Source organism: Electrophorus electricus, chromosome 15 (genome assembly GCF_041902795.1).
Source record: "Electrophorus electricus isolate QZ-2024a chromosome 15, ASM4190279v1, whole genome shotgun sequence".
Lineage (NCBI taxonomy): Eukaryota > Metazoa > Chordata > Actinopteri > Gymnotiformes > Gymnotidae > Electrophorus > Electrophorus electricus.
In genome coordinates this window covers 25398149-25410421 of record NC_137511.1, presented here as the reverse complement: position 1 = coordinate 25410421, position 12273 = coordinate 25398149, and the positions used below count along the sequence as shown (strand labels likewise).

Here is a 12273-nt window from a genome sequence, read left to right as displayed (position 1 = left end):
CAGGCAAAATTGGTGAGCCACCTTGAGCTGTCCCACGTTTTCACGTGACGTGGAAGACCTTGGAGGCCACATTAGTGTAGTAGGTAGTGCATCAGTCTAATACTCTGACAAGCTTCTGAGCACCTGTTTATCTGGAATTGACATTAGCTTGCTAAAATAGTGAGCAGACCATGCGGGAGAGTCCTGTCTTTGAATTTGCATATCAGGCCATTTGCAACCCTGAATCAATGACACATGGGGACTCATAATTGAGCTTGAAGAAGTCCAAGGACATAACCCACAAGTGCCCAAAGTATGCAACAGCTGCAATGGCCGAGAGATTAAAGCCTTGGTCATAGGGCGACCCTGTCCACTTCTCTGTATAGATAGACCTCATGTTAAGGTAAACATTACCATAGTAAATTCCTTAAAACGTAACATGCCAATTCTGGACCTGGAGAGTTTAGTTCCAAACGGAATGTAAAGCAAGTGCTAAATGAAATGCAATTTTTCAAGAATCTTAGAGCCAGCTGTATACTCTGTGGAAGACTGGATCACCAGGACAGGAAGTGGGCAATCTAGCTCTTTCTTAATTTGGACATCCCTTAGCAAAAACTTTTAAATAGAGAAGGCATGATCTCACCTCCAGCAACTGGTTGAAGTCAAAGTGGGCTTGTCTGGGAATTGAACCCAAGACCTCTCACACCCAAAGCAAGAATCATACCCCTAGACCAACAAGCCATCATTAAACTCACTACAGCCCTTTTTTTGACTGGGCAATGTTAAGAAACAGAATTGAGGTGGTCTTTCAGTTCTTTTACTCTTTCATGAAGCGACACTAACATATGGTGCAAGACACCTGTGGATCCAAAGTAAGTATAAAGAGCTCATTCCCGATTTGAACCTGGAATCCGTCGCACCCTAAGCAAGAATCATACGCCTAGACCAACAAGCCCATTGCATTTGTTTACCTTTGGATTTTTGTCTCATGTCCACATTTGGACACCTTCTGCTCATTTGGCATTCTTGACTTATTACAATTTTCATTTTATTAATTTAGAGTTCTTTTGATGACTGATGACTTTGCAACATTGCAAGGTACATACTTGACAGGTATTATTCCTTGTCATTGATCTACCACTAGAAACAATTCAAAACATGTTTGCAAGACAATTAATTTGATTTGTGAGAATGGGTCAGTGTATGAAAATGATGCAACAACATGCCGGCATGTCATTGAAGGCTGAGGGAATGCAAGCCATCTGCTCTTTGTGACCTTCCACATGCTTAGTTACCTTAGGCATTCTTGAGAGACCTTAACATCAAAGGTAAGGTCATTTCAGCCCTTTGCTATGTTTTTGGCTCTACTGTTGTTCCACCACAGCTGACTTTCCTACTTCACACAAATGGTACTAAAAAATGTGTCGGTAAAGGGTACGGAAGCACAACCCAGTTCTGTTCCCGTAGTTCTTCCACCCTACAAAGTCTAGTTGCAAGTCTAATCTAACGTGAATGTTACAGCATAGCCACTGCATTGACAGCATATTTTAAATAGCCTGTAAAAAAAAAAAACCTAAATCTTGCACACTAATACTTTCAGGTAGCAACAACAAACTTGCTGGCTATAATATTGGCCGTGACCAGATGGAGCATTCGGTGTTTTGTGTTGCCAATGATTCAGCAAAACACACGTTTTAAAAACCACTCAGGAAGCCCGCATGCCAACCCTTTAACATAACTCCACCAAACTCGCTGGCTATAAACTAGACCTTGGTCAGAGAGAGCTCACTGATGTTCTTAGCCTGTGAAAAACACATTGGCAATGACATGGCAAAATTAACTTTTAAGAAAACCAACAATGTATGTGCAGCAATGATTAAAAATCACTGACGGAGCCCTTTAAATAGCTCTTTGAGTTACCACAGTCATTAGATGCTTCCAGTTAGACCACATAAAAAATGATTGAACAAAGAAAATCGCTACTGTAAACATTGACATATATAACAAACAGCAGAAAATCACACATTCTAATAACTTTGATCTGATATCGCATAGGTTTGTAGAGAATAGTCCCACTTGTAATATTATAAACCTTGGGCATTCCAAACAGTAAAAAAATTACAAATCATGCAACCCTGAAAAAATGTTAACCAAATTTAAACTTACAACAATGCAGTAGAAAAAAAAGATTATTTAACAAGGAGATTTTCACCAAAGAAGAAGCCATTCTTAGTTCATAGTGTGATTCTTTTGAATATGTAGAACACAGATTACCTAAAACAATGTCACAGTGTTAAAAATGATAAAGTTGTGAAATGCCTGCAAAATGGGTTCAGCGCAACCTGCTGGTCAGAAAGTCTCCAGCCCCTTATATAGAGCAGAGCGAGTCATAGCTGCTTTGGGTAGGTTAATATCCAAGTCATATCCCAAGATTTGTCTCATTATTTATTATGTTGAGTCTCACCTTTTGTGGTGGATTTCACCAATTATTTCTAACGTGGATACATTAGTATATCATTATAAGCAATCTGAGATGTGAAGATAAGTGAATCACACATGCAGAATTTCTAACAATAACCTGTTTTGTATAGGCTGGCTAGCTGACCATTCAGTGAAATTAAATGTGGTTGCTGAACTTGTTGCAGGTGGGTCAATTTAATTTGACTTAATTGTGTTTCATTTTTAACTCAGCCACTTGCCATGATGCATAAATTAATCTGAGAATAATTTGTTCTAGCTGCAAGATAGTGCTGACTTATCCTAGCTATACTTTATATTTAGCTTGAAATAATTGAGGTTCATCGCTAGAGGGTGCTGTTATTTATATATTTTTTTGGATTATTGATCAGGTAAAAACTAAAATGGATGAGGTGGACCTTTTCTATGTATCATATGGAATTTGAGTATATGAGTGAATGCTACTATGTAAATGTATAAGAATATGTAGATAAGATTATTATGAGATCATCATTTATAATCAAACACACAACTACCCTATACGATTGTATTAAACAGCTACATGCAAAATCATCCTGGCTGATGAGGTTTTTCCACAATAATGGCTATTAGAATTGTCTCAAAAAATGTTGTTTCTGTAACAGATAGACTGAGTCAAGGATGCACGTGACAAGCCATTTTTCTGTTATCCAAAAACAATCAGAAAACATGGGTTCATGTACATTACCTTACTGATGTATATTTTAAAAGTATTCCAATGCACAGAATAAAATTTTAGTAAATGATAAATATATTTGACCAATGGATGTGTACTAGAAAATAAGAATCGTGACAAAACAAACCGAAAGGTTATCGGCGCATGTATTTCATTTGAGGTGGTGTTGTATTCAGGACATGGAGTGAGTCTGATTCTGAGGAGGAGTGAAACTCTGTAGCCCAGGTAGTTGTTCCAGCATCATACCAAATACACATATTATCACTAGCCCATGACCATCCCCTGTCTGGACACCTAGGTATCAGAAAAATGACAAAACAACAAATTCTACAACATTTCTTTTGGCCATCGATTAGGAGTGATGTTGGACACTGCCGTTCATGCCTTACATGGCCGGAAAACCAAATCAGGTCATTCTGTCTGTTCCTCTGTGCCCCATTCCAGCAGTTGGTGAGCCCTTTGAAAAGGTGTTGGTTGATTGTGTGGGCCCTTTGCCAAAGACCCGTTCTGGGCATTGCTACCTATTGACTATAATGTGTGCTGCCACCACGTAACCTGAGGCAATTCCCCTTCGATAACTAAAATTGAAGAGCTGTTATTAAATTCTGCACTACCTTTGGATTGCCCAAAGTTATACAATCTGACCAAGGCATGAACTTTATGTCACATCTGTTCTCAAAGGTGACAATTGAACTTGGTATACAGCACCAATTCTCCAGTGGGGAGATCTTGCACTCCCACACCCTTTCCTGAATGATCTACCTGCCACATAGCAGTGTCTTGTTTCATGTAGTGCAGAAAGCACATCCTTCTTACCTCCGTGATATCATGGGCATATAAAAACTCTAATCACATCAGATTTAAAATCTTGATGCTGCCCTACAAAGCCAAAAATGGGCCAGGCCCTTGATACATTGAGTCAGTAGTCAAAGCCCGATTCATACCTCAGGTGCTTCGAGCCTCAAGTATGGCTCGGCTTGAAATTCCATGCTCCAAGTCTCATGGAAGACAAGCATTGAGACTCACAGATGGTGAAATGAGCTTCCACTTGCTCTCCTGACAGCAGAGCTCTTGCAGTCTTCAAACACAGACTAAAGACCCATCTATTCATGGAATCTGACAAATGACCCTGCTCCTATATTGACTAACTAAATTAGCACTTATTGTAGGGTAGTATTTATTACACTGATGTTGTCTAACAAACTTTAGTCCTTATGCATTTTGTACTTCTAGGTAACGGCAGTGATCCTTTTATTTCTACAGTATTCTAGATCAGTGGTATATTGGACTCTAAACTACTGTAATGGCTAGGGTGTATTCTATGAGTAAATGACAAAGCCCTTTTGTAAGTCACACTGGATAAAAGTGTCTGCTAAATGCCTTAAATGTAAATGTAATTGGAACAAATACATCTCAAGAATTGACACTGTAGTCCCGAGACAAGTCAAGAGAGAAAATGTACAATCCAAAGTCAAGATGGACAGTTACCAAGCACTACCCTTCACATAATTGTCAAGTCACAATATTTAATGTCATTACAATATTTGACACCAGCAAAGCATTTGATGTAGTTTATGAAATTGACAAAATTTTTCCATGCTCTTCAGTCTTGGCCTTGATGGTATGCATGTTTTGTCATGTCTGCTTAGAGATAATGTCGCCACTGGGCACCAAATTCTCTCCCAGGTGCTTTATCAAAGTATTGATCCACAATGTGCTAGTGTCTTGATTCATATAAGTAGAAAAGAGCAACTGTGGGTGTAGGATTCGATGTTATCATTCCTAAAAAGGGTGCCAAGTCACCGGTTTGTCTGCAGTGCACTAAGAATAGGAATACTCCCTGCCGGGGAAACAACCCAAGAATTTCTGCCTGAGAGGCAGAGATACTATCTAATATACTAACAAGGACAGATGCATGTGTGTTAAAAGAAACTGACTGAGATGTACACATCCCACAGGTTTTGAAGTATTTTGGATCAGTGCACATACAACAGAAAGTTTTTTAAACACATTCTGGTGATGTTGACCCTGTCTTCATTTTCCTCTTTTAACAATGTTGGTGTGCTGGCTTATGATTTGTATTTCTTTTCGAATTCTTGTAAAAATGCAAAATATTCAAAGCATTTTGACTATCCCTGTGTGATAAACACGAGATTGGTCTACACTATGAGTTATGTCATATGCAGCATTTTTATCAAATTTGGCTTTGACTCTGTTTGCAAAATGTCTGATTATTCCATTGCAAATTAATGTACTGAGCTGCACTCTCTTGTCAACATTCAACTTAGGTCAAGCGATATCCTGCACTAATTTATTTCCAATGTGCAAGTTTCATCTTTGTTGACTTACATTTCTGCCCACTTGTACTAACAGCATGCCAGTGAAAACTTTACATGACACCTACATCAGCTAGGTGTGATTTTTTAAAAACAAAAGCAGTGTTCAGGCAAAATTGGTGAGCCACCTTGAGCTGTCCCACGTTTTCACGTGGAAGACCTTGGAGGCCACATTAGTGTAGTAGGTAGTGCATCAGTCTAATACTCTGACAAGCTTCTGAGCACCTGTTTATCTGGAATTGACATTAGCTTGCTAAAATAGTGAGCAGACCATGCGGGAGAGTCCTGTCTTTGAATTTGCATATCAGGCCATTTGCAACCCTGAATCAATGACACATGGGGACTCATAATTGAGCTTGAAGAAGTCCAAGGACATAACCCACAAGTGCCCAAAGTATGCAACAGCTGCAATGGCCGAGAGATTAAAGCCTTGGTCATAGGGCGACCCTGTCCACTTCTCTGTATAGATAGACCTCATGTTAAGGTAAACATTACCATAGTAAATTCCTTAAAACGTAACATGCCAATTCTGGACCTGGAGAGTTTAGTTCCAAACGGAATGTAAAGCAAGTGCTAAATGAAATGCAATTTTTCAAGAATCTTAGAGCCAGCTGTATACTCTGTGGAAGACTGGATCACCAGGACAGGAAGTGGGCACTCTAGCTCTTTCTTAATTTGGACATCCCTTAGCAAAAACTTTTAAATAGAGAAGGCATGATCTCACCTCCAGCAACTGGTTGAAGTCAAAGTGGGCTTGTCTGGGAATTGAACCCAGGACCTCTCACACCCGAAGCGAGAATCATACCCCTAGACCAACAAGCCATCATTAAGCTCACTATAACCCTTTTTTTGACTGGGCAATGTTAAGAAACAGAATTGAGGTGGTCTTTCAGTTCTTTTACTCTTTCATGAAGCAACACTAACATATGGTGCAAGACACCAGTGGATCCAAAGTAAGTATAAAGAGCTCGTTCCCGATTTGAACCTGGAATCCGTCGCACCCTAAGCAATAATCATACGCCAAGACCAACAAGCCCATTGCATTTGTTTACCTTTGGATTTTTGTCTCATGTCCACATTTGGACACCTTCTGCTCATTTGGCATTCTTGACTTATTACAATTTTCATTTTATTAATTTAGAGTTCTTTTGATGACTGATGACTTTGCAACATTGCAAGGTACATACTTGACAGGTATTATTCCTTGTCATTGATCTACCACTAGAAACAATTCAAAACATGTTTGCAAGACAATTAATTTGATTTGTGAGAATGGGTCAGTGTATGAAAATGATGCAACAACATGCCGGCATGTCATTGAAGGCTGAGGGAATGCAAGCCATCTGCTCTTTGTGACCTTCCACATGCTTAGTTACCTTAGGCATTCTTGAGAGACCTTAACATCAAAGGTAAGGTCATTTCAGCCCTTTGCTATGTTTTTGGCTCTACTGTTGTTCCACCACAGCTGACTTTCCTACTTCACACAAATGGTACTAAAAAATGTGTCGGTAAAGGGTACGGAAGCACAACCCAGTTCTGTTCCCGTAGTTCTTCCACCCTACAAAGTCTAGTTGCAAGTCTAATCTAACGTGAATGTTACAGCATAGCCACTGCATTGACAGCATATTTTAAATAGCCTGTAAAAAAAAAAAAACCTAAATCTTGCACACTAATACTTTCAGGTAGCAACAACAAACTTGCTGGCTATAATATTGGCCGTGACCAGATGGAGCATTCGGTGTTTTGTGTTGCCAATGATTCAGCAAAACACACGTTTTAAAAACCACTCAGGAAGCCCGCATGCCAACCCTTTAACATAACTCCACCAAACTCGCTGGCTATAAACTAGACCTTGGTCAGAGAGAGCTCACTGATGTTCTTAGCCTGTGAAAAACACATTGGCAATGACATGGCAAAATTAACTTTTAAGAAAACCAACAATGTATGTGCAGCAATGATTAAAAATCACTGACGGAGCCCTTTAAATAGCTCTTTGAGTTACCACAGTCATTAGATGCTTCCAGTTAGACCACATAAAAAATGATTGAACAAAGAAAATCGCTACTGTAAACATTGACATATATAACAAACAGCAGAAAATCACACATTCTAATAACTTTGATCTGATATCGCATAGGTTTGTAGAGAATAGTCCCACTTGTAATATTATAAACCTTGGGCATTCCAAACAGTAAAAAAATTACAAATCATGCAACCCTGAAAAAATGTTAACCAAATTTAAACTTACAACAATGCAGTAGAAAAAAAAGATTATTTAACAAGGAGATTTTCACCAAAGAAGAAGCCATTCTTACTTCCTAGTGTGCTTCTTTTGAATATGTAGAACACAGATTACCTAAAACAATGTCACAGTGTTAAAAATGATAAAGTTGTGAAATGCCTGCAAAATGGGTTCAGCGCAACCTGCTGGTCAGAAAGTCTCCAGCCCCTTATATAGAGCAGAGCGAGTCATAGCTGCTTTGGGTAGGTTAATATCCAAGTCATATCCCAAGATTTGTCTCATTATTTATTATGTTGAGTCTCACCTTTTGTGGTGGATTTCACCAATTATTTCTAACGTGGATACATTAGTATATCATTATAAGCAATCTGAGATGTGAAGATAAGTGAATCACACATGCAGAATTTCTAACAATAACCTGTTTTGTATAGGCTGGCTAGCTGACCATTCAGTGAAATTAAATGTGGTTGCTGAACTTGTTGCAGGTGGGTCAATTTAATTTGACTTAATTGTGTTTCATTTTTAACTCAGCCACTTGCCATGATGCATAAATTAATCTGAGAATAATTTGTTCTAGCTGCAAGATAGTGCTGACTTATCCTAGCTATACTTTATATTTAGCTTGAAATAATTGAGGTTCATCGCTAGAGGGTGCTGTTATTTATATATTTTTTTGGATTATTGATCAGGTAAAAACTAAAATGGATGAGGTGGACCTTTTCTATGTATCATATGGAATTTGAGTATATGAGTGAATGCTACTATGTAAATGTATAAGAATATGTAGATAAGATTATTATGAGATCATCATTTATAATCAAACACACAACTACCCTATACGATTGTATTAAACAGCTACATGCAAAATCATCCTGGCTGATGAGGTTTTTCCACAATAATGGCTATTAGAATTGTCTCAAAAAATGTTGTTTCTGTAACAGATAGACTGAGTCAAGGATGCACGTGACAAGCCATTTTTCTGTTATCCAAAAACAATCAGAAAACATGGGTTCATGTACATTACCTTACTGATGTATATTTTAAAAGTATTCCAATGCACAGAATAAAATTTTAGTAAATGATAAATATATTTGACCAATGGATGTGTACTAGAAAATAAGAATCGTGACAAAACAAACCGAAAGGTTATCGGCGCATGTATTTCATTTGAGGTGGTGTTGTATTCAGGACATGGAGTGAGTCTGATTCTGAGGAGGAGTGAAACTCTGTAGCCCAGGTAGTTGTTCCAGCATCATACCAAATACACATATTATCACTAGCCCATGACCATCCCCTGTCTGGACACCTAGGTATCAGAAAAATGACAAAACAACAAATTCTACAACATTTCTTTTGGCCATCGATTAGGAGTGATGTTGGACACTGCCGTTCATGCCTTACATGGCCGGAAAACCAAATCAGGTCATTCTGTCTGTTCCTCTGTGCCCCATTCCAGCAGTTGGTGAGCCCTTTGAAAAGGTGTTGGTTGATTGTGTGGGCCCTTTGCCAAAGACCCGTTCTGGGCATTGCTACCTATTGACTATAATGTGTGCTGCCACCACGTAACCTGAGGCAATTCCCCTTCGATAACTAAAATTGAAGAGCTGTTATTAAATTCTGCACTACCTTTGGATTGCCCAAAGTTATACAATCTGACCAAGGCATGAACTTTATGTCACATCTGTTCTCAAAGGTGACAATTGAACTTGGTATACAGCACCAATTCTCCAGTGGGGAGATCTTGCACTCCCACACCCTTTCCTGAATGATCTACCTGCCACATAGCAGTGTCTTGTTTCATGTAGTGCAGAAAGCACATCCTTCTTACCTCCGTGATATCATGGGCATATAAAAACTCTAATCACATCAGATTTAAAATCTTGATGCTGCCCTACAAAGCCAAAAATGGGCCAGGCCCTTGATACATTGAGTCAGTAGTCAAAGCCCGATTCATACCTCAGGTGCTTCGAGCCTCAAGTATGGCTCGGCTTGAAATTCCATGCTCCAAGTCTCATGGAAGACAAGCATTGAGACTCACAGATGGTGAAATGAGCTTCCACTTGCTCTCCTGACAGCAGAGCTCTTGCAGTCTTCAAACACAGACTAAAGACCCATCTATTCATGGAATCTGACAAATGACCCTGCTCCTATATTGACTAACTAAATTAGCACTTATTGTAGGGTAGTATTTATTACACTGATGTTGTCTAACAAACTTTAGTCCTTATGCATTTTGTACTTCTAGGTAACGGCAGTGATCCTTTTATTTCTACAGTATTCTAGATCAGTGGTATATTGGACTCTAAACTACTGTAATGGCTAGGGTGTATTCTATGAGTAAATGACAAAGCCCTTTTGTAAGTCACACTGGATAAAAGTGTCTGCTAAATGCCTTAAATGTAAATGTAAATGGAACAAATACATCTCAAGAATTGACACTGTAGTCCCGAGACAAGTCAAGAGAGAAAATGTACAATCCAAAGTCAAGATGGACAGTTACCAAGCACTACCCTTCACATAATTGTCAAGTCACAATATTTAATGTCATTACAATATTTGACACCAGCAAAGCATTTGATGTAGTTTATGAAATTGACAAAATTTTTCCATGCTCTTCAGTCTTGGCCTTGATGGTATGCATGTTTTGTCATGTCTGCTTAGAGATAATGTCGCCACTGGGCACCAAATTCTCTCCCAGGTGCTTTATCAAAGTATTGATCCACAATGTGCTAGTGTCTTGATTCATATAAGTAGAAAAGAGCAACTGTGGGTGTAGGATTCGATGTTATCATTCCTAAAAAGGGTGCCAAGTCACCGGTTTGTCTGCAGTGCACTAAGAATAGGAATACTCCCTGCCGGGGAAACAACCCAAGAATTTCTGCCTGAGAGGCAGAGATACTATCTAATATACTAACAAGGACAGATGCATGTGTGTTAAAAGAAACTGACTGAGATGTACACATCCCACAGGTTTTGAAGTATTTTGGATCAGTGCACATACAACAGAAAGTTTTGTAAACACATTCTGGTGATGTTGACCCTGTCTTCATTTTCCTCTTTTAACAATGTTGGTGTGCTGGCTTATGATTTGTATTTCTTTTCGAATTCTTGTAAAAATGCAAAATATTCAAAGCATTTTGACTATCCCTGTGTGATAAACACGAGATTGGTCTACACTATGAGTGATGTCATATGCAGCATTTTTATCAAATTTGGCTTTGACTCTGTTTGCAAAATGTCTGATTATTCCATTGCAAATTAATGTACTGAGCTGCACTCTCTTGTCAACATTCAACTTAGGTCAAGCGATATCCTGCACTAATTTATTTCCAATGTGCAAGTTTCATCTTTGTTGACTTACATTTCTGCCCACTTGTACTAACAGCATGCCAGTGAAAACTTTACATGACACCTACATCAGCTAGGTGTGATTTTTTAAAAACAAAAGCAGTGTTCAGGCAAAATTGGTGAGCCACCTTGAGCTGTCCCACGTTTTCACGTGGAAGACCTTGGAGGCCACATTAGTGTAGTAGGTAGTGCATCAGTCTAATACTCTGACAAGCTTCTGAGCACCTGTTTATCTGGAATTGACATTAGCTTGCTAAAATAGTGAGCAGACCATGCGGGAGAGTCCTGTCTTTGAATTTGCATATCAGGCCATTTGCAACCCTGAATCAATGACACATGGGGACTCATAATTGAGCTTGAAGAAGTCCAAGGACATAACCCACAAGTGCCCAAAGTATGCAACAGCTGCAATGGCCGAGAGATTAAAGCCTTGGTCATAGGGCGACCCTGTCCACTTCTCTGTATAGATAGACCTCATGTTAAGGTAAACATTACCATAGTAAATTCCTTAAAACGTAACATGCCAATTCTGGACCTGGAGAGTTTAGTTCCAAACGGAATGTAAAGCAAGTGCTAAATGAAATGCAATTTTTCAAGAATCTTAGAGCCAGCTGTATACTCTGTGGAAGACTGGATCACCAGGACAGGAAGTGGGCACTCTAGCTCTTTCTTAATTTGGACATCCCTTAGCAAAAACTTTTAAATAGAGAAGGCATGATCTCACCTCCAGCAACTGGTTGAAGTCAAAGTGGGCTTGTCTGGGAATTGAACCCAGGACCTCTCACACCCGAAGCGAGAATCATACCCCTAGACCAACAAGCCATCATTAAGCTCACTATAACCCTTTTTTTGACTGGGCAATGTTAAGAAACAGAATTGAGGTGGTCTTTCAGTTCTTTTACTCTTTCATGAAGAGACACTAACATATGGTGCAAGACACCTGTGGATGCAAAGTAAGTATAAAGAGCTCATTCCCGATTTGAACCTGGAATCCGTCGCACCCTAAGCAAGAATCATACGCCTAGACCAACAAGCCCATTGCATTTGTTTACCTTTGGATTTTTGTCTCATGTCCACATTTGGACACCCTCTGCTCAGTTGGCATTCTTGACTTATTACAATTTTCATTTTATTAATTTAGAGTTCTTTTGATGACTGATGACTTTGCAACATTGCAAGGTACATACTTGACAGGT

General features: G+C 39.0%; 2 non-coding genes across 2 annotated transcripts; both read right to left on the bottom strand.

Moving 5' to 3' along the window:
* Positions 1-6237: 6237 nt before the first annotated feature.
* trnap-cgg (transfer RNA proline (anticodon CGG)) lies at positions 6238-6309 on the bottom strand. The gene has a single exon. It is a non-coding gene; the product is annotated as a tRNA-Pro (tRNA).
* A 5518-nt stretch (positions 6310-11827) lies between these two features.
* Positions 11828-11899, bottom strand: trnap-cgg (transfer RNA proline (anticodon CGG)). The gene has a single exon. It is a non-coding gene; the product is annotated as a tRNA-Pro (tRNA).
* Positions 11900-12273: the final 374 nt, after the last annotated feature.